Source organism: Chrysemys picta, chromosome 5 (assembly GCF_011386835.1).
Source record: "Chrysemys picta bellii isolate R12L10 chromosome 5, ASM1138683v2, whole genome shotgun sequence".
Taxonomy (NCBI): domain Eukaryota; kingdom Metazoa; phylum Chordata; order Testudines; family Emydidae; genus Chrysemys; species Chrysemys picta.
This window is the reverse complement of record NC_088795.1, coordinates 55,121,251-55,142,659: the sequence shown is the minus strand read 5'-3', so window position 1 is coordinate 55,142,659 and position 21,409 is coordinate 55,121,251. Positions and strand designations below refer to the sequence as shown.

Here is a 21,409-nt window from a genome sequence, read left to right as displayed (position 1 = left end):
TCCCATGCAGCAGATCAGTGGCAGAGTTAGCAAGAATATCCAAAATGGGATAATGCACAGGAACGCAGCAAGGCTTAATTCATTAACGTTTGAGAAGAAGTTCAAGACCTGATGACTTTTACTGTCAGTTATCAGCTTTGATCAAACAAAAATTAGGCAAAACTACAGATTTTCTTGTGGTTAGTTTATATTTAGCCATATTAAGCATCCGTTGTACCTTTACAGGACCAAGACAACTTCCAGTTCACGCAGAGGAGGAAACACTAGGCAGAAGAAGATGGGTTTCAAGCATTCATATGTCCCTCTCAGTCTTGTTTGCTATCAGTTCATTTCAGAAAGTAAAGGAGAACCAACAAGTACATTTCTTGTTCCATTAGTCTTTGGCTCTTGCATGGAAAAGTCTAACAGTAGGTTTGCTGCAAATAAGGATGAAAGTGCATTAGCAGAACTGTATAGAGAAGTCTGGAAAATGCCATCCCACATAACAGACCCAACCCTATAACCCTTACCACTCCTGGGCATAGTTCCAGTGATGGCAATATAGCAGGCAGTAAAACAAAATGTTTCAAATGAAGTATTTCCCTCCCCCTTATTTTTTGTATAAATTAAGGGAGCAAAGCTATTTGCTAGAGTCATTCAAAGGGACTAATCCTGCAACATTGGAAAAAACAACCCCAACTATACATACAATATGATGGGGGCTAATTTAGCTATAACTAATCAGGAAAAGGATCTTGGAGTTATTGTGGATAGTTCTCTGAAGACGTCCACGCAGTGTGCAGCAGCAGTCAAAAAAGCAAACAGGATGTTAGGAATCATTAAAAAGGGGATAGAGAATAAAATGAAGAATCTCTTATTCCCTTATATTAATCCATGGTACGCCCACATCTTGAATACTGTGTACAGATGTGGACTCCACGTCTCAAAAAGGATATGCTGGCATTAGAAAAGGTTCAGAGAAGGGCAACTAAAATGATTAAGGGTTTGGAACGGGTCCCGTATGAGGAGAGATTAAAGAGGCTAGGACTTTTCAGCTTGGAAAAGAGACTAAGGGTGGATATGATAGAGGTATATAAAATCACGAGTGGTGTGGAGAAAGTGAATAAGGAAAAAGTTATTTACTTGTTCCCATAATATAAGAACTAGGGCCGCCGAATGAAATTAATGGGCAGCAGGTTTAAAACAAATAAAAGGAAGTTCTTCTTCACACAGTGCACAGTCAACCTGTGGAACTCCTTGCCTGAGTAGGTTGTGAAGGCTAGGACTAACAGGATTTAAAAGAGAACTAGATAAATTCATGGAGGTTAAGTCCATTAATGGCTATTAGCCAGGATGGGTAAGGAATGGTGTCCCTAGCCTCTGTTTGTCAGAGGGTGGAGATGGATGGCAGGAGAGAGAGATCACTTGATCACTGGCATTGGTCACTGTCAGTAGACAGGATACTGGGCTGGATGGACCTTTGGTCTGACCCAGTATGGCCATTCTTATGTACATACCAACTTCTGCATAATTAGCCTTCATTAGTATTAAATTGTTTAAATAAAAAAATCTGATTTTTTTTAAAGTTGCTTTGATTGTGTGTTTTGTCTGCTGACCCTGTTAAGTTTGTGGCAGACCAGGCACTGGAATTGAATGTAGTACATTATGGGGTCCTCATGTTTTGAATGCGTGAAATTTTTCATTTGGATACAGAAATTTTAAGTCTATGCAGCAGTCACAGAAGTCTTGTGTGACTGTATTATGGCTCTAGCCTTCATTTCAAACTGTAAATAGAGTGCAAACTTGTAGTTAGCTTCTGTGCAAGATGCCTACAATACCAACTGCTTCCCTAAAGCACATTTTTTATTACTTATATGTGTTACAAGCACAAGCTTTCAGAATATTAATTTCATTATGTTCAAAACAGGTTCTGTCAGCAATATCATACTGACTTGCAACATATTGTATTTGTTCTAACCAGCCGATTTCCATTACAACAATTACGGCTGCTTCATGGTTAAACAACATTAAGAACTGGAGCAGAAAATGTTCTGAATTTTAAAAAGTAGCTTATTGAAAATATTAAGCTAAGAGTTCTTTATTGCTAATAATTTCTGAAACATTCTTTTTTCTTTTCTTTTTGAGAACACCATATTTTTAAGCATGGAAATTTAAGCTGTACCTTTTAATATCTCTTACAAAGAATTTAATATTTTCCACTGATTAATTTCTTTTATATATTAAATAGAAAAAAGGAATGACTTTTTGACTCTTACTAAGATGTATGCATTTCATTATGCCTTATTTGCCACTTATACGAGTGCTGCTCACACATGGAAGGTAGCTTATCTGTTTGTAACTTCCAAAAAAAAAAAATACTTTGCTTATGGATAGAAACCAAGTGATAGTTTTGTACAGCTCTTGAATTTATTTACTTTTATTGTTTTGTACCAGCAAAGTGCTAGGTGTTTTACAGATACATAAAAATACAAGGTCTTTGCCTAAAGAGCTTACAATCTGGATATAAAACAAACCAACCAACCAACCACCCCAGCATGTATAAGCAATAAAGAACTGCATGTCTACTTAATTCCCCCCTTTTTAAAAAAAAATATGAGAACTTTTCATTTAGGAGAAAACCAAAGTTTGTATATTTGGTAGAAGTAAAATTTTAGGAAGAACCTGAAATTATTTCTTCATATATGCAAACATTTAGCAAGTAGGAACCTGATACAGTATATAACATTTCATTTTGATTACAAACTTCAAAAAATAATTTCTATCTTTTAGTCAGGATATTTATAACATGTGCCCTGTCAATTGCAATATATTGACAGGCCATTACTACCACCATTATTTCAGACTACTATATTGAAAGGTTTTAAGAAACATCTTTCCAAGTAAGGTGATCATATTTTCCTATGCTGAATACAGGACACCTGGTAAAATTACTCGTATTCAAGCGAGTTCAATGGCAATCAATCGTACAAACGTTCAAATTAACATCAAGTTGACTGAGCCCCTGTTAAAAAGAAATACTGCGTAATTGGATTCTTTTTATTTATCTTATCTTTAAGACTTTAGGGTTCAAACGGGGGGAATGACCCAAACACCCCTCCCCCACACTCACACATGAGGAAGGGTCACACACACACACACACACACACACACACACACACACAAACAGGAGGTGACCGACTGACCCGACCCTTTCTGCCCGCCTGGTGCTCTCCACTCTCCATGCCTGGCTGGGCCCCCCAGGACCTGCCTCTTCTGGTACCTGGCACCTGTCCTCCCAAGACAACACTTGGGGGGGAGGGGGGCAGGAATGCAGGGTCACATGCCCCCCCTCCCCTGATTTCTGCCAGGGTTCATACCAGAATGTGGCCAGCAGCAGCCTTTCGGTACCGGGTGGGAGGGAAGGGAAGGGAAGGGAAGGGACGGAAGCTGCTTCCAGCCGCAGGGGAGTGTGAGTGTGTGGGGGTGGAGGGAGACGGGGGGAGTAAGGGATGACCTGGCCTGTGTCTTTGCAGAGCTCATCTTTCCCCCGCCCCACCGTTCCATATGTGGCTGGAAGCAGTTTGTCCCTTCTTGCCCACACACTGTCAAAAGGCAGCTAACACCTCCAGCCTTCTGCTGGCCACAGACATAATCCAGCCACCTCCTATCCCCTGGCTATAGCGTGGTCAGGTAGGGGTTAAGCCCTAAGTATGCACTGTGCATCAGGGCGCAGGGAGCCTGACTGCAGGGGCTTCAGCGAAACCAGCCAGAGAGGTGGCTCAACAGAGGAGGGTGCTTAGGAGACAGAACAGCCCCTGCTCCATGGAGGCACGACCCAGGGGGAAGGGGGCAGGCGAAGAGGGTGCTAAGCCCCGACCCCGGGGGCTGCTGTGGAGCCTGCAGGTTCAGGGCGTGAACAGGCTGGAAATCACTTCTCCCCCTCCCTCCCCACGAGCTTAGCTGAGGGGCGGAGAGGCTTCTCCGTGCCAGTGCTGTGTGGGGCTTTGGCACATGCAGGGCTCAGCTCCTCCTGGCCAGCGCCTCAGGCTGGAGGGTCTTGGGCTCTCCTGGGGTGCCAGATGAGCCAGAGGCAGTGGGGGAAGGAAGGAGCCTGCCAGCCAGGCTGTTGGGGAGCTGAGCGCTCCGACCAGGGGCTGGTTCTCTGCACAGCGTTGGGAGCAGGATGCGCTCCGCTGGGAGGGATATGGAGGAGCTGCGCGGCTGGGGTGGTGAAGGGGCAAAGCAGGGAGAGGACAGAGAGAAGAGAAGCACGTAAAGGGCCGATGGGTGGGCAGCAGAGGTGATATATAACTGGCCACTGCCTGGCACCTGCCCACACTCACCAGCCACCGCAGCTCCAGACAGTGCCAGCCAGAAACGGGACAGGGGGCGGGGCCCTGCTGGCCGAGAGCCGGCATGCAGCGGGGGCTATGCTGATAGACCAGCTGGGGGAGCGGCCAGCCCCACACACTGCATCTTCACCCCACCACCAGCCTTGCACACCCACCCCCATCGACGGCCACTGGACCCTCCCACTCATCACTGGTGGGTGGGTGGCTGGCATGCAGGGATCTGGCCAGCAGCAGGACCAATCAGTATTGATGCAAGAAAGACAGAAAATATGGGACAATTTGCCCGTTTTTAAGAAAAATCAGGACACCTGCAGGAGGGCTTAAATACAGGACTGTCCCTTTAAGCCACCCTATTTCCAAGTGACAGTAATTTACTTCCAACTTCATCACAATAAGGAAGATAAGGCAAAACTGCAGTGGCATTTGCACCCTTGTAACAATTTCAGACCAGTGAGAAATCTTTTGGACATGGGAACTTGCTCTACAACTGATCACATGTTGCAAGTGGCATTTTGTTTGTTCATAATTATTTTGGTAGCTTCATATATTTGAGAGTCTGTTTTCTGAAAATACACATGCTCCTCAGGCCAACATATTTTCAAACTTCATTTATAGGATTTACAATTAACATAGGTCAGAACAGGAAACCTCAATATATGTCACAGAGCACTACCAAGATCATGTCTACATTAAGGCATAAACAGCCCGCCTCTGCAACTCAGGTCCAGAATATAAAAGAGTCTATACAAACAGCAATGGACAAAGCACAAGTATGGGTCAATAACAGCAGTATTATCTAGAACACTAGTCAGTGCAAGGAACCCAAATCTCTAACTAAAATTACCTCCACAGACTCCCATTCTTTCAGACTGCTGTGCAGTGAACAATCATTACCAGGAGGAGGACCAAGTAAAGACTTCTATGAGCTCCAAAGTGTTGCCTTACAAATAACTGAGATGAAAAAAAAAAATGGCCTAGACAAGCCTTCAAAGCTATCATCCCTCTAGTGAAATGAACCTTACAGCTGGGCTACTGGCCTTTCTGTCATGCATTTCAAAGCACCGTGCTATCCACTCAGATGACAAAACAAAGGATAATACTCCCTTTGGGCTTCCCCCCACATTTTATATTACATGTGTGGTGGCATGAGAGCCTCTGCATGTGCACACCTGGTAATGTAATACAGGGAATCTATTCCACATCAATTCTTGCCCTAAAAACCTCTCACAGTCCAAAAAACACAAGACAGCACAACACAGTATGATTCAATACAGGACACACAGTGAAAGAAGAATGAGATAACTGAACACAGAACAGATGCAGTTTTAGAAGAGCTTGAAGGAACAGAGGGAAGGAACTTGCTATTCCAGGTATAGAAGGCAGCATGGAAGAAGGAACAGGAAGAAGTTGGCAAAGGGGACACACTAAAAGGCCTGGGGAGAAGCTTTATGAGGACATTGTGTTATCAAGTAGAATGTATATGAAATTCAAGTAGGGATGAATGATGACTGCCCTGTAGAGTTATGGGGCTAGACCTCCAGGTGTGCCAAAGAAGCACTCAGTACACCTGCTACACTCTGCCAGCCACCAGCACCAGAGCACAAAGGCTGCCCTGGAATCCCCTTCCTCCTTCCCCACCTCCTATACTAGGGCGGGGGGGTGGGTGTGGGGGAGGGGGAAGAGGAAGGAGAGCAGGAAGATTATGTAGAACCATGAGGGGTTGTCATAGGCCTGCCTTTGTCAGCTGATAATTCTCCTGCAGTTCAGGGAGTTTCCAGCTGCTGCCTTTAAGCAGTTTTATGATCAATTTGTGCTTCTCTGTGCCTCTATTTTGAGATCTGCACTATAAAAGAGTGAGAATTTCTGGCATAAATCCACCTGCTCACATGTTGTAGAGGTTTGATATACAAAAGCATTTCTCTGTCAAAAAAAATAATAATAATAATTCCAACTTCTTTTTATTGTGGTCTCAGTTATCTTAGATCACAAACAAACACTTTTATCAGATCAGGTTTGAGAAAGGAAAGGAATCTTTGCTCATCCTCTAAGTAATCAGGGATGGGAGTGTGTGCACGTGCTCTCCCTCCAGCAACAAAGGGGGAGGGAGAACAACAACAACTGGGTTTTTTTCCCCCTGGTGGTCTTCAGAATTATACCAGAATCCTCACTATTGGCTAGCCTAAAAGATCACAGGAAGTACAAGATCATTTTCAATATAAATTATTCCAAAACATATTAAACTAAAGCTTCAGTAATTTTTCTATATAGGTTCTGAGAGCAGAGTCCTTTCTGGCAAATGGAAGTCCTAGTACTTGGACATCACAAGCATTTATTGATTTCCCAGGCACTACAGACACTCTCTGTGAGGCCATACACTTCTACAAAGAATTTTTAGACTTCCTGCAATCAACTGTTCTCCCTATATTGCTCAATATGACCCACAAACTGTCTAAATCAATCAGCTTTTCTGTCATTTTCTAATTGTTCTTTAATTTTCATTGCTGGGCTTATAGAACATCTAAAGTAAAATTTACCAATTGAAGGAAGACTACTGAAAGTCTCTTGTCAGGTTCTGGGACTGTACTAGCTTCATTCATCAGACAAGAGGGTACCAATAGTTCTCCCAGGAAGGAGACCTGGGGCCTCAATATGGGTTGGCTTGATTTTTTTAATGGTTTTCAGTACATTTTATTGTTTTAGTTTCTAAGCACTATCAATACATTTTGCTACTGTGCCCCTGGAGCTACAGAAAATAGTGATTGCTGTTTCTAGGTCTGCTTCTACTCATGATCACCTCACTAACCCAATCTTAATAGTATTTATCAACCAGAGATGACTGACTGTACCAAGCACACAGAAATACAAGGAGGGGAAAGTTGTCATGGCCACCAAGAACCTGATCCAAAGTCCATTGACATTTATGTGACTCTTTCCACTGACTTCAATGAGCTTTAAATCAAGTTTCAACTGTGCAAGAGGAAGTATTTAAGGTTCTCACAGCAGAGCCCTCTCTGTGAGTGAGAGTATGGACTCTCTCTTCCTTGTGAAGAATGGGATAAAAGTCTCCTCAGTTTAGAAGTTACCAATAATAAGAGTGATTGTCTCCCTCAGCAGAAGAGGTGGTGTAAACACCAAAGTAATGAGATAGAGGAGACAGAGTCTCGGGGTGTTAAAACTGGCTGATCCAACAGGCCTCCTTGAAATACACCTCTACCCCGATATAACGCGAATTCCGATAGAACGCAGTAAAGCAGTGCTCCGGGGGGGGGGGGCGCTGTGCGCTCCGGCCGATCAAAGCAAGTTCAATATAACGCGGTTTCACCTATAACGCGGTAAGATTTTTTGGTTCCCGAGGACAGCATTATATCGAGGTAGAGGTGTAGTATGAAATGGTGCAAATGCCTCTTTAGCTGCTCCTCTATTAGCTCATTCCCCATATACTCCTTTTCTCCTCTTGAGATGCTGATGCTGAGAGGATTATGCTCAAGGCTGAAAACCCCGAGTTGGATGGTACCAAGGAATTTTGCTTGGCAGCCTGAGTCATGTGGACAGCACCAGAGAACGTAACACACCCACACTGCAGGCCCTCATGTGGCCTCTTTCAGTCTGATTGGACTCAGGGGTGGGGGACAAAGACTACATCCCTTCAACAGTGGTCCTGTAGAAACAATAGGAAGCGGAGGTTTATCTATGAGAGACATATTTATGGGATTTCAGACACACAGAATTTCTAAAGCCCTAGAACAGTGGTTCCCAAACTTGTTCTGCCACTTGTGCAGAGAAAGTGGCGGCCAGTACGTCCCTCGGCACGCGCCACTTCCAGCAGCTCCCATTGGCCTGGAGCAGCGAACCGCGGCCACTGGGAGCCGCGATCAGCTGAACCTGCAGACATGGCAGGTAAACAAACCGGTCCGTCCCGCCAGGGGCTTTCCCTGCGCAAGCGGGGGAACAAGTTTGGGAACCACTGCCCTAGAAGTATTTGAGAAGCTTTTAGATTTTAAAATGAAAGGTTAATACTCCAATGCACCAACCAACCATAATTCCATTACTAATTTCTAGACTGCTAAAAAATAATTAAAATAGAACGAATTAATTCCAGTGAGACACCAGGGATTCTAGGTCCAGCAACAAGCTGAAAAAAATAATAATCAGGAACTGAGGGTTATGGATATAAGGCCAAAGAGCTTCTTTCTATAGATGTGTTACTGGAGGCATAGGATATATCTGTTGAGGCATTTGATCCAGAGTTAGACCAACTGCACTTAATGGGAATTGAGTGCCTAACTGCCATTTAAACCTTTGAATCTCTCTTTCTGTCTGTGCAGCAGAGCAAACAACTCCAAAAGTATTAAATCTGCCTTTGGAAATTCCAGTGGAAACAAATTTTATTCCACATACAAGATGCCTAGACCATTCTTAGCAGAGCAATCTATATGCAGAAGTCCAAAGGAATTGGAAAGTGTTTTAATACACTGGGAAGGGGGAAGAGAGAGTTTTTCATATAGAACAAAAATGAAACTCTTTTCTCAACAGTCTTCTGAAGGCAAGACCTTCAAAACTGAAATAATGACAAAGAAAATGGTTGCCTGGAAAACTCCACAGCAAAAATTCAAATCCAGCCAAAATTAGTAGTAATCAAAAGTTACTACAATCTGTGGACTGCTCTTCAGCTAATGTGAAGTTAATTGGTGGTCTCAGTTACATTTCAAATGAACATGAGTGCATATCACTCTACACTGGCATCTTCTTTGGAACCCCATAGCAAAATGGTGAAAGGAACTGAATCCTGCTATTGAAGATGCAGAGGCAGAATAGAATCAAGCTTGCTTTTCCATGGTCTTATTGATGCTACAGAATTAATAGCAATAAACATCCAGACCAGTACATAGGATTCAAGGCAACCAATATGTAGAGTAAGAAGGTGCCAACTCCAGCCACACATTATTTTTATTTCTGCTTTAGGTGACTGGGGGAGGGAGAGAATTACTTAATCAGAATACACAAAATAGAAACAAAATTATAATGCAAATTTTTTTTCACAATCTCTTAATATAAATTGGGCAACCACTAGTAAGTAATCCCTAGGCCTAACAGAAACACAAACGCATAGGATGGCCAGTGCTGAAACCAGAAGGACACAGAATAATTCTGATGCCCTTGAAGCTATGGATCCAATAGAAGAAATATGTAGACACACATGCTACCCCCAAAAGAGATTTAAACCTCTCTAAAGAGAGTTCAGGCACTCATACTATCGCTATGGGGGCTACTTAAGTAGACAGTTAGAATGAGCTATGGAAGTCTCCTGCCATTTCCTGAGTTTCTGGCTGCTTCATTGTTTCATATTTCACTTATATTTTTAAGCATATGAAGCATTTTAAATAAAAAATTATTAGTGATTTAGCCATGTACTACATTGGAACAAGCAACTGGAAACTTTTTTTAAAATTTCATTGCAGTTTTCATTTTAAATTAGTTAAATATTTTGTGTCCAGCTGTGTAAGAATGAATTATATTGTATCTGCATTACATATGTATCTTTATAAAGAAACATATTTACTATTCAAAACACACTGCTTAGTTTGGCCAAAAGCTATGATTTCATAGCTTCTGATGGATTGTTATGTTTACTTAAAATTAAAGTTTTTCTACAGAGTTTCAAAAAAATGTTTAAAGAACAAGTGTGAGATAACATTCATATGCACACACAAGTCCAGGAAAGTGGGTGAATCTAAAACTTGGCATTAGTCTAAACCACATAGGCCCTCCACCCACCCAATTATCTTATCCTTATACATGTTGATTAATAACTGATACTGACCCTGCAAACACTTCAGTGCATGCTTAACTTTACTAGTACAGTACTTAAGAATACACATAACAGCCTGCAGGTTTGTTCTTACTATTACGCAATTAGTTAAATGAATTTCAATTGGTCTATTCTGAGAAGTAAGGCACTCCCTTTGTGAGAGTTCAGAATAAGGCCCATTCTTGGTTCACTAGTTTAGTATATTTTACAGTTTTGACACCACCACAGAAAATTTGGCAAGAGAATTCAATTTGCCATACCTTCCCTAGTACACAATGTTAGGTCTTAATATTAATTATTTGAAGAGTTACCTAAAAATTGAATATTTTTTGGAGAATACATGCTAACTATTGTGTCATACTACTTCTGCAACAGAGGTGAAGAACAGGAAGGGGAAAAGACAAATGACTAACTTGCAGTTCAAACTGTACAGATATCTGCAAAAATATTTTTTCAAGTTACCTACTCCAGCACCTTAAATTAGGAGACATCTTACTTGCAAAGATTTCAAAGACCTTGTCTAGTATCTTAGGTATACCTCGAATAATGTGAAGACTCTTCTGTAACAGCTTTACTAAACTGTACCTATCCAAGTAAAGAAAAACCAAGATGAAAGTTAAACACATAAATCACTACCCTAACCAAGAAACCAAAACCAATGGACCTAAGTGAAGTCAAACAGTCTTTGCTCTTAATTAACTGAAAAAGTCCACAAAACTATGAAAAACTGACTAACAAGAAAACAAATAGTAGATAATGTTTTCACCCCTCAGCTCACAGAGAGAGTAAACAGTCAAGAAAAAGAATAATACTTTTTGGGTTAGACAGGTAATGCCTCTAATACGTTTACCATAAAAACTTAGCAAACTATCTGAACTGTGTTTCAAAACAATATGCTTAGCCTGTTTTTATTATTTTTTGTTCTTCCTTAGGATGCGTGAGAATGTGTGATATTTTTCTGCGAAAAACAAACTAAATATTCTATAAAAAAACAAAATAGGGAAAAAAAATAGGAGATCTTAAATAATCAAGTGAATTGTTTCTCTCATGCCACATGTTGCAGGTCTCATGAACTGAGGAGTGCAAAACTGCTGATCATAGAAGCCAAAGGAGAAACACTACTCTAGGTTTGTAAAATTAAATTATAATAGATTCAGACATAACATTTAAGTATAGGCAGTTCTAATTTTAGTATGATTCATAACCAAAATTTAATCAGTTTATAAAAAATTATCTAAGCAAAAAGTTTGGTCGGTGAAGCTCAAAAGAAAACATACACAAAATTAACATAATTTAGTATATTTCTGTATTACACCAGTAATTAGTATATGCAAATAGCTACTTTACAATGACTAAAAATCTTGGCATACAAAACGTACAAAATATGCTCAGAACAACACGCTAGCCTTTGTATTATACAGAGATATTCTACTGACCTTAAAATGCCAAGTCTGTTGAACAAGACTTTCATCAATGAAATGGTGTTACTTAATGACTTAATGGAGACAGACCATTAACTTACAAAACAGCGTCGGTCTGTCTAACCAGAAAGAAAGCAAAATTATCCCAGTGGGATAAAAGGGAGGCTAGTTGGGGAAAGAAGAGAGGAAACATCAAGAACATAAGCAGGGATTTGACATGCTGAAGAAAGCAAGACAAAAGCAGAAAACATACCTTTCATCCAAGCTGGCTCTCTCCATATCTCTGAATCACATCATCACACTGTTCATTAGAGTGGTCTTCACAGAAGCTACACACACAGCATAAACTGGCCTACGTCCAAGTTAGTGACTTCAATTGCTCCATATTAATAAAGTAACAGAAGCAATACACAGGGGACAGAGATAGAAAATGGAGTGGATTAGATAGTTGTTCAAGCCTCCCACTGCTAACAGATAGTGAAGATATTTCACAGGAACCCAAGAAATTACATGCAGCGGACTTGCACTGTTATCTCATACTGTGTCTTTAACATTGGCTTGTGCTCTATTAAGGAAAAGATTGCATTCTCTTTCAGTTATAAACACTGACAAGTACACAGCAGGATTTTATCATATCTCAAACAGAATGGCACCAAAAGACCCAACCCAGTCACAACAAATATTTCAAGTTGTATTGAACAGATTTCATCAACACTTTGCCAATAATATAGTTGATTTAAATATTATAATTAAGAAAAATAAAGGAATAATTAAAGAAAAAACTGAATGAAAAACCTATTTGAAAAGTTTCTGCAAGTGATAAAATGTGTTAAATTCCTGCAAGAAATTATCTTGCATATTCTGAACTATTTTATGATACATGAGCTGTTCAGTCAAGAAACTAAGAAAAGGTCAAATTTGCATCGATGGCCTGGCCAAGAACTTCTTGAAAAAAGAAATAAGGGAGGGAGAAGGGAAAGAGAAGCAGTCATGAGACCAAGAAACCAGTAAACCGACATCTACAGTTAAATAAAAGTTAAAAGCAATATGCAATGCAGATGCAGCATAAAGCTTTTAGATGCAAAACACAATTTTTTTGCAACTAATTTTCAATATATATTATCAGAGTAAAAAATATTTTCTCTTTCCAGTGTAGTTTGGTAAATGTTATTTTATTCAATAAGTCAATATAGTTATTCAAAACAAGTTTTCTAAGCTTTAATCCTTCATCACATTCAAAGATAAAGAATTTGTTTTCATAAGACCATTCACACACATTCATTTCTTCTGAATAAAAGTTATATAGAACAATACACAAGTACAGCTGCCTATATAAAATAGGGGGTAAATTCCACCGTTTAACAAATTCAAGTTGTGTCAAGACCTCCAACACATGCTTAAGTCTGGCAATGCTGCTGTCAAAACAGTGACATCTGAGCTACAGTGTTATGCTAAACCATTTGACAAATGAAAAACACAAAATGTAATTTCTCATTGACTCTGCTGCTTCTCAAGAGTTCTAACAAGTTCATATGGATTTGTTATTCTTCCTCTTTTCCAGCAGGAGGAAGCACCCCCACCTGTTGGGATTGGTACATGTCAAAAGGATAACTGAAAAGCTTAAGTACTATATACCTTTATACTTTGCAACTAATCAACACGGTATTACATAAAAAGGTGTCTCCTTCAGTTGATTGGTATCTGAGTGCAACTACGTTTGAATCAAACTTGCTACTCTACAGGCAACTCTGAAGTGAAAAGAAGAAGTTTATTGTCAGATTCTGCAGGGTCAATAAAGTATTTTAAAACCAATGCACTTGATAAAGATGAGATCTGTTTGAAAATAAAGGATGGGATTGCAGTATACTAAGTGGTAATAACAGCCATTAAACCTGCAAAAGGTTCAGTTGTGGTTTTGCCACAAGCTCAGAATAAGGGGCTGCACATGAGTGCAATACCCAGGAGGGAGATTGTGGCTCAGAGTCGTGACCTCCATTCTAGTTCTCCCATTTCTCTGGTAAGAAGTAAATTATGTTGGGTCCACAGCCAGCAGTATAGCTTACATTTGCCAACACACCAGCCCAGCTAGCTGCCTGTCACATTTTGGGGGAGGGAAGGGGGAGGGAGGGGAAGAGAGAGAGCCTTGATTCTGTCCTCTCACCCACCTGGGCAAAGGCAGTTGTTAGGGAGAGGACATATTAGCTCAGTGGAATCTGCTTTCCTTTCCACACTGCAACCATGATGCTGGGAGCTGGTGCAGGGGACTCAGGGGGTGCCTTACTAGCTGGACCTCAAATTTGGTCCTGAGAGAATACTAATATTAAGTACTTGTCTGCACCAAAGACTGTCTCTGAAATTCCTGAGAGGAACAAATCCAGAATAGTTAACAGCAATTGTAACAGTTTGAGCTATATCTTTAAGGAGGGTCAAACTGAATAAGTTACACTGGAATATTGAAACAAATATCTTAATCAGCAAATTCCTGTACAGCTTTTTAAGATCAAATACTTTCTTAAAAGATCAAGTAATATTAAAGTATTTAAGTTGTGAGTAATAAATACAAACACACACTTAGGAAATACATTTCTCTCTTCTGGTAGTTTCAAGATTCTATGACATTCCCATACTAGTCCAGAGCACTGTGGAGGGGAGGGGAGGGGAGGGAAAAGGTGGGATGGGACAGGAAATGGGGGTCAGGGGGCACCTTTCCCTTTAGCAGAAGGATGAGGCTATAAAATTGCCAAGTAGTTTTTTTTCCCCCTCCTTAAGTTTAACTGATCCCATCTCCCCCTCTCCAATAGGTGCAGGTTCATTTCTGAAGCCCTTGTACAAACATCTCTGTCCTCAGGCACGGTCACCTTACTATCACAAGCCAAACATTTTTTACTACCTCTAAGTTATGGGAATTTTTCCCTACAAAGAAGTAGAGAAAACAAACTTCTGTGATAGAATCTGAGTCACATCCATCAAGCAAGGAGGAACCAGCCAGAAGTGAGCAATGGTAGTGGTAAAACAGTCAAGACGAGAAAATTGTTGCTGTACAAAAAGATTTTTAAATTTGTCACACTCTAAACAAGTGACAAAGAGCTACAGGTAGGAGTGGGCTATGTTCCTACAGTAGGAACAAAAGTAATCTAAACATCAAAACCGTAAGCCACAACCAGCTGCGAGGAGAGATTTTAGGGGAACCACTGGCTAGAATCTAGAAGTGAGATGAAGGACTTAAGGTGAGCAGCTTTAGCAGTTTGGTCTCCTTTTCCAATCCCAAACTATTGTTTTATTACTTGATAGACAAAATCCTATAAAGAAACAGCTGCTGAAGAAGATGACATTGACCAAGATGTAATAATTTTTTCTAATTTTCTTAGATGTCCTTCAGCACATAGGGTGACTCGCTCCACCACACAGCATAGAAGATTATTTGCGACTTATTTATTATAGTCACTTTCTGGGTATTTTCAGACCCATTTCAAAATGATCATTCTCTGCTTTGTTAACTGGGATTTCTCCAATTCAACTGTACTTTGGATCCATGCCCGAATGACTCTGTATTATTTTACATAGTGAAATAGCTGCGAGAGGGATATGTTGCCATAGTTTTAAAGAAAGCCCCCTTGTAGAAGCTTCTTTTGACAAAAGCCTCACTCACACTTGAGTTTGGTAATTAGGGGTCAGTATCTAATGCTTCTTTTTTGCCAAGGTCCTAGAAAAAGTTGACAGCAAAGCCTGTACAAGATAAATTTATGTCAGGAATCAGTGCAGGACAATGATTGACTCCAATGGATAAGAAAGGACTGTTTTTGTTGGTTTTATTGAATACATTATTTTCCTTGCTCCTGTCAAACACTAGATTAGGCATCGCTAACGTTCAATCCACAAACTCTGTATTGGAATCCCACAGGGCTCTAGTGGGCAGTAAACAATGGAGGGAACCTCCATTACTAAGCAAATCTCTCCTAAGTAGTGCAATCCATAACACAATGAAAAATTCCTTTGGCAGTCTAGTAGAGGAAGAGTAAAGAAGGGAACAATGATGGTAGTCTCCTCCCTGTAACACTGGGGGTAAACCTGCAAGGTCAATCTGGGACCAGTCTCCATTCAGATTTATAGAATAACGAACAAACAATTTCCCTAGGGGAGAAGACTCTGTTGCAAAAGACTCTACTGCAGAGAGACAAAGAGGATGCAGACGTCTGCTCTCCACCACACAGGAGAGAGACTGGGGAAGGAATGACTAGTTCAGCAAGCACAGCAACAGGAAAGGCTTCATATTTTAACATAAATATAAACAAAACAAAAAACAAAAACCCTGCCTTCATTTAGCTGGACCAAGCAGGAATATTCTTTCCCAAGCAGTACTGCCAACAGAAGAGAAGAGATGCTTTCCCAACTTAGCCCCAGTCTACGGGGTTAGGTCGAATTTAGCCGCATTAGGTCAATTTTATAATTAATGCGTCTCCACAACCAACCTAGTTCCGTTGACCTAAAGGGCTCTTAAAATCAACTTCTGTACTCTTTCCCGACAAGGGGAGTAGCGCGAAAATCAATCTTGCTGGGTTGAATTTGGGTGAGTGCAGACACAATTCGACATTATTGACCTCCGGGAGCTATCCCAGAGTGCTCCAATGTGACCACTCTTGACAGCACTTTCAACTCCAATGCACTAGCCAGGTACACAGGAAAAGCCACGGGAAATTTTGAATTTCATTTCTTGTTTGGTCAGCGTGGCGAGCTCAGCAGCACAGGTGACCATGCAGTCCCCCCAGAATCGCAAATGAGCTCCAGCATGGACCGAACAGGAGACACTGGATCTGATTGCTGTATGGGAAAAAGAATCTGTGCAGACAGAACTCCGATCAAAAAGAAGAAATACTAATATATGCACCAAAATCGCACAGGGCTTGATGGACAGAGGCTACAACAGTGACACACAGCAGTGCCGCGTGAAAGTTAAGGAGCTCCGGCAGGCCTACCAAAAGACTAAGGAGGCAAACGGTCGCTCCGGGTCAGAGCCCCATACATGCCGCTTCTATGATCAGCTGCATGGCATTCTATGAGGGGACCCTACCACTATCCCACCACTGTCCGTGAACACCTACAAGGCGGGAGTCTCACGCAACAGGGAGGAGGATTTTGTGGATGAGGAAGAGGGTTTCTAACCATCAGAGGAGTGAAGTTCTGGAACAGCCTTCCAAGGGGAGCAGTGGGAGCAAAAGACATCTGGCTTCAAGACTAAGCTTGATAGTTTATGGAGGGGATGGTACGATGGGATAGCCTAATTTTGACAATTAATTGATCTTTGATTATTAGCAGTAAATATTCCCAATGGTCTGTGATGGGATATTAGATGGGGTGGGATCTGAGTTATTTCCTGGGTGTCTGGACCATGCTGAATTCTTTCCTGGGTGTCTGGCTGGTGAGTCTTGCCCACATGCTCAGGGTTTAGCTGATCGCCATATTTGGGGTCGGGAAGGAATTTTCCTCCAGGGCAGATCTGCAGAGGCACTGGGGGTTTTTCGCCTTCCTCTACACCGTGGGGCAAGGTTCACTTGCTAGAGGATTCTCTGCACCTTGAAGTCTTTAAACCATAATTTGAGGACTTCAATAGCTCAGACATAGATTAGGGGTTTGATACAGGAGTGGGTAGGCAAGATTCTGTGGCCTGCGTTGTGCAGGTCAGACTAGACGATCTTAATGGTCCATTCTGACCTTAAAGTCTATGATTCTAGGAGGAGGAGGAGGAGGAGAATGCACAGCAGGCAAGTGGTGAATCCGTTCTCCCCAGCAGCCAGGACCTTTTCATCACTCTGGAGCCAATACCCTCCCAAGGCGGGATCCCCAACCCTGAAGGCGGAGAAGGCATCTCTGGTGAGTGCACATTTGTAACTACAGTACAGGGTTTAAAAGCAATAGTGTTTAAAGTTTGATTTGCCCTGAATACTTGGGATGCATTCGCGGCCAGTACAGCTACTGGAAAAGTCTGTTAACGTGCCTGGCGATGGAGCGGGAATCCTCCAGTGACATCTCCATGAAGCTCTCTGAAGGTACTCTGAAAGCCTTTGCAGACGGTTTCTGGGGAGGGCTGCCTTATTTCGTCCTCCCTGGTAGGACACTTTACCACAACAGTAGCAAGTAGTCTGGAATCATTGCAGCACAAAGCATGGCAGCAAATGGTCCTGGAATTTGGCCAACATTCAGTCTATATCTTTCTGAGTTAGCCTCAGGAGAGTGATATCATTCATGGTCACCTGGTTGAAATAAGGGAATTTTTGTAAGGGAACAGTAAAAGGACCCCAGTCATGCTGTGCTGTTTGCGCTTGGCTAAAAGGGATCATCCCAGAGAAAATCCCTTTTTTTTTAACCACGCGGTGGGGTGGGGGGAGGTGTGTGCTGCACATCCACCCAAAAACTGCAGCCTCTCCTTTTAAATGGCAAACCCAACCGCATTGCTTGCTATGGGAAAGGAGGGCGCTGCGGTTTGAAACCATTGCCACATGTTATGAAAGCGTTAGAAGCCAACCCCGCGTATCCTTTGGCTTACCATGGCTGCCTGGAAAGCTAATTCTGTTGCCCAGCCATGTGTGATGTGTCACCATACCAGCAGGTACCCAATATAAAAGGCAAAATGCGACCTTGTACCTAAAGCACATGTGCTGTCTGCTGTGATTTGCTTGATTCACTGTGAAAGTCTCCCTTTTGTTCTCAGAAATGTATCATCTTAAATTTGACTTTCCCTTTTTATCCCCCACAGGTGCAAATGTTTCAATGCTCCCCCTATCATCTCCGTCCCTGAGGTTATCGCAGATTAGAAGGCGGAAAAAAAAACGCACTCGCGATGACATGTTTTCCAAGCTCATGCAGTCCTCCCGCACTGATAGGGCATAGCTGAATGCATGGAGGAATACGGTGACAGAGTCCAGGAAAGCAATAAGTGAGCACGATGAGAAGAGGCAGGATGCGATGCTGAAGCTAATGGGGGAGCAAACGGACATGCTCAGGCGTCTGGTGGAGCTGCAGGAAAGCCAAGAGCACAGACCGCCGCTGCATCCACTGTACAACCGCCTGCCCTCCTTCCCAAGTTCCATACCCTCCTCACCCGTCTAGATGCCCAAGAACATGAGGGGAGGGGAGGCTCCAGGCACCCAAACACTCCACTCCAGAGTATGGCCCAAGCAACAGAAGGCTGTCATTCAAACAGTTTTGATTTGTAGTGTGGCTACAATAAGCAATGTGGTCTTGTCCTTCCCTCCTCCCCCACATCATGCCCCTTGTCAGTTCTCACTTTTTTTTTTAAATTAATAAAGAAAGAATGCATGGTTTCAAAACAATAGTGACTTTATTTCCTTTGACAGCTGTGATCGAAGGGGAGAGGGTGGTTGGCTTACAGGGAATTAAAATCAACAAAGGGGGCGGGTTTGCATCACGGAGAGAAACACACAATTCTCACACGGTAGCTTGGCCAGTCATGAAACTGGTTTTCAAAGCCTCTCTGATGCGCAGCATGCCTAGCTGTGCTCTTCTAATCACCCTGGTGTCTGGCTGCTCAAAATCGGACGCCAGGCAATTTGCCTCAACTTCCCACCCAGCCATAAGTGTCTCCCCCTTACTCTCACAGATATTATGGAGCACACAGAAAGCAGCAATAACAATGGGAATATTGGTTGCACTGAGGTCTAACTTACTCAACAAACAGCGCCAGAGAGCTTTTAAACATCCAAAAGCACATTATACCACCATTCTGCACTTGCTCAGCCTATAGTTGAACTGATCCTTACTACTGTCCAGGCTGCCTGTGTATGGCTTCATGAGCCATGGGAGCAAGGGGGTAGGCTGGGTCTCCAAGGATAACTATTGGCATTTCAACATCCTCCACAGTAATTTTCTGGTCTGTGAAATAATTTTCTGGTCTGTTCAAACAGCCCGGAGTTCCTAAAGATGCGAGCATCATGCACCTTTCCCGGCCATCCCACGTTGATGTCGGTGAAACATCCCTTGTGATTCACCAGTGCTTGCAGCACCATTGAGAAGTACCCCTTGCGGTTTACGTACTGGTTAGCAAGGTGTTCCGGTGCCAAGATAGGGATATGTGTTCCGTCTATCGCCCCACCACAATTAGGGAACCCCATTGCAGCAAAGCCATCCACTATGACCTGCACATTTCCAAGAGTCACTACCCTTGATAGCAGACCATCAGTGATTGCATTGGCTACTTGAATCACAGCAGTCCCCACAGTAGATTTGCCCACTCCAAATTGATTCCCGACTGACCAGTAGCAGTCGGGCGTTGCAAGTTTCCACAGGACTATCGCCACTCGCTTCTCAACAGTCAGGGCAGCTCTCATCTTGGTATTCCTGCGCTTCAGGGCGGTGGAAAGCAACTCACAGGGTTCCAGGAAAGTGGCCTTACGCATGTGAAAGTTTCGCAGCCACTGGGAATCATCCCATACCTGAACACTATGCGGTCCCACCAGTCTGTGCTTGTTTGCCGGGCCCATAATCGGCGTTCCACTGTATCCCACTGCCGCCACGATGTCCCAATTGCCACATCCCGTGCTTTCAGGAACGTCTGTGTCCATGTCCTCCTCACAATTGTCCTCGTGCTGCCATCTCTTAGCCAGGTTCTTCACAAACTGCAGTATAATGCGCGAGGTGTTTACAATGCTCACAACAGCAGCAGTGAGCTGAGCGGGCTCCATGCTTGCCGTGCTATGGCGTCTGCATGGGTAACCCAGGAACAAAGGTACGAAATGATTGTCTGCAATTGCTTTCCTGGAGGGAGGGAGGGGATACTGATGACATGTACCCAAAACCACCCGCGACAATGTTTTTGCCCCATCAGGCATTGGGAGCTTAACCCAGAATTCCAATGGGCAGCAGAGACTGTGGCAACTGTGGGATAGCTGCCCATAGTGCACCGCTCCGTGAATCGATGCTAGCCACGGTACTGAGGACACCCTCTGCCAAATTAATGCGCCTAGTGGGGACATACACAATTGACTGTATAAAATCGATTTCTGAAGATCGACTTCTATAAAATCGACCTAATTTTGTAGTGTAGACATACCCTTAGCTTTTGAGTTTTTCCTCAGAAAGTGTTGCTCTTTACACCTAGACCACATTAAAGAAATTCCTTCAAAGGCTCCATCCCCTCCCTCCATTCCAAAAGTTCATAAATCTGAAGCTCTAGCCATCTTGGATTAACTATTCACTACTCCGTCATCACGTTCTATTTTGCAATTGACCTGAATGCAGCTACAGCAAGAATGCCTATAAAAATGTAAGGTGCCAGGACCTGTTCTGATGCTACAGCTACATTCACATAACACTGTAATTCAAGACTCCAATGCAGCCTGAAGGCACAGATACAGGAAAGTGTAACTCAAAGTCATATACGCACCAAGAAGCTGGATTTTTCTTCTCTCCCTGCTATTGAATTACCTATTTCTACCATGCTGAATTTGGCACTATTGACATCATGCCATGTCAGTCAGTCTGAAAAAGAGCTGCCTCTAATATAGTCATCTCCGCAAAACAGGAATGGAGCCATACGGGTTTTGAATTAGTAAAATATTTGTCTAATTTCCACATCCTTTCCCCACAATTCAAGCAAGATCAAATAAGGAAGAGTTACCTGCAACTTACACCAGAGGATAGACTATAATGTGGCTTTTGCAAAACCTCAAGGCTAATATGACTGCAATTATACTTATTGCAAAGGATTTATGGTAAGAAACAAATTTCAAAACAGTCCTCTGGATTAGTGCAAGAATGCAAGTTCTTTGGGGCAGGGACTGTCTTTGTCCTGTGTTTGTCCATGACTAGGATTCCTAGATGCTACAGAAATACAA

General features: G+C 42.4%; 1 protein-coding gene across 21 annotated transcripts in view; it reads right to left on the bottom strand.

Annotated features, from left to right (window-relative positions):
* GAB1 (GRB2 associated binding protein 1) overlaps nt 1-21,409 on the bottom strand; it is a 140,795-nt gene that overhangs the window by 80,827 nt on the left and 38,559 nt on the right. For 4 of the 21 annotated variants that reach the window (XM_042850287.2, XM_065596428.1, XM_065596431.1 and 1 more), the window contains exon 2: nt 218-416. The exons of 12 other annotated variants lie outside the window; for them this stretch is intronic. The gene's annotated coding sequence lies outside the window, so the exon portion shown is untranslated. Of the gene's footprint in view, nt 1-217; nt 417-11,814; nt 12,225-21,409 lie in introns of those variants that run through there. 5 more of the 21 variants (XM_065596426.1, XM_065596432.1, XM_065596427.1 and 2 more) reach the window with 4 other exon arrangements.